A 2,500-nucleotide genomic window follows, 5' to 3' on the forward strand; every position below is an offset into this window, starting at 1 on the left:
CAATGCTGGGCATGGTTTCTAACATGGTTAAAGAAGGCTTTATGGTTGTTTTTTTGTTTGTGGGGCTTTTATTGGTGTTTTTGGCATTTCCACCTATCCATGTTTTACACTGCTGAAGTTATTGAGTCAACTATCTGTCTGTAGACATTAAATACTTAAAATAATCTAAAACAACCAAAGTAAATAAGTGTAAGTAGATGTACAGATAGATACTGGAACTCCAAACTGCATGTGGATTGATATTTTTGTTTTCTTATTACTGTTGAGGCCAAATTGCTGCAGAGAAACTGTGTTCTGCTGTTTCTTGAGTTTACAGTGAGGAATTGTTGAACATACACACACACACAAATATATATATATATATATATATATATATATATATATATATATATATATATAGATATATATATATAGATATATATATATATATATAGATATATATAGATATATAGATATATATATATATATATATATATATATAGATATAGATATATATATATATATATATATATATATATATATATATATATATAAAGTTCTATGTAGCAAAGTGCTATATCCTACAAATGTCAACCTGTGTTACAGGTCATGCATATTCCATCTGTTAGAAATGTGTTCTGTCTGTGGGCATCAGAAGTGCTCATATTTATGATTAGTCAGTACTGGGCTAACTGCCCTGAGGGGCCATTTTAAGCCTATCCAATAACCCTGAGGTCAGAATCAAACCCTGTATCTTGTGTTTGTAAGGTGAAGACCTTAACTCTTAAGGTAAACTCTGGTCGCTGTACAACAAGAAGATGTACAAGATTAACAATAGTAACATTTAAATTTAGTAACATTTAAATTTAGCATCATTCAAAGCAATGTGCCTCATTTAATCCCATCTTTGAATAATGTCAATGCGTCCATTTCATCATAACCTATTCATTATCTACAAAACATGAATTACTAAACATATGCATTTCTGGCATATTTAAGTTTTGTAATGAATTTGCATTTTATTTACAAATTAACTACCACTTATTCAGTTCTCTGGCTTACAGCTGTAAACATTATCAAAATCTCAGTTAACTCAAAACTGCAAAGCAGCTGAAACTAGAATACATCTTCCAACGTAAAAAGTACACAGTATTCCCTCTTACACATCTGTAAGCATATTCAGCTAAAACCCTGCAAAATTATTCAATAATATTGTTATACTGTTATGTACTATGTAAAGTACTATGAACAAAGCATAGGCCAGGAAATTTGCATTGGCTTGAACATCAACAGTCTGGCATCAGAACAGAAATGGGATATCACAAAAGATGCATAAAATTTGAGGGGCACTTTAACACAGAATGGCTTTCACAGGAAAAAGAAACAAAAAACATTGGTCCATCCAGCTTTATCCATTACTCCCTTGTGCTAAGTGAGTTTGTACTACAAGAACTTGTTATGTGCTTACTTATAAATTAGACAGTCGTGTGCTATCAGGTGGGATGAAAAACAAATCTGAAAAAAAGTTGCATTCCTTGCAAGAAGTGATTACAAGCACCAAATATTTTTGAGCCAGTGGTATATTCCCTGTTTGTTTTTACAACTAAAGACTGCTGGACCGTTAGATAAAAAATTCTGTCAATATGAAAAAAAAGAGACTGTAATACACCAGTATAATGACCAAGACATAACATTCAGTTTCGTATTCCCTAAAAAATACTCATATGTCAAGCATTTATTAACACAATGGTATAAACCAATGAAAATCTATCTGCTCAGTCCCAATTATTTTATGTAATTGAAAGCATACTAAAACTAATGTACCATTCCCAGTTTAATGGGCAGTGTTTATACTACAATACAACTGGGAACAAGGAAATCTGCAAATGTCGTACAACAGAACAGAACTGTGTGACGTTAAGTAAATCATCTGCCAGTGACATACCTCACATCCTTCTACTGAATCATCTTACTCTTACACAGACTCCCACATAAGCTACAAAATCATTTGGATACTTTTATAAGAAAAACAAGACCTACAGTGCCTGACATCACCACAAAAAAGATTTGTTCTGCTTAAAATGCAAACACATTTTGTTTAGTCTAGTATCAGCAAGGAATGCCAAAAAAGTGCTCTCAGTAATAGTTTATTACCTTACACATTAACACACTGCAAGGTACATTACGCATTTTGCTTCTCTGAAAGACTGATACAATCTGTTGCACCAGAATAAAGCAATATTTCATAGTGTAGAAGGGAATATTTCATAGCATACACATACAAATTAAGTACTTATGACAATATAAAATGCCCAGTAATAAGCAGTCAGGAAATATGACTCATTTCTCTACTTATTCCTGTTGTGTTCGAGTTTCCTTGCTTATAGCTAAAATGCATGCCACAAATGCTATAGTTTTCTCACATTATGACCTATTTAATTAAATGCTGTTGTTTGACATAAGTGGGGATTTCTTTATTTATAATTCTTCTAGGTTACAATAAATTACACTCAGGTAAAAA

The sequence above is a fragment of the Protopterus annectens genome, chromosome 15.part0, assembly GCF_019279795.1.
Source record: "Protopterus annectens isolate FY-2018-M chromosome 15.part0, PAN1.0, whole genome shotgun sequence".
Classification (NCBI taxonomy): domain Eukaryota; kingdom Metazoa; phylum Chordata; order Ceratodontiformes; family Protopteridae; genus Protopterus; species Protopterus annectens.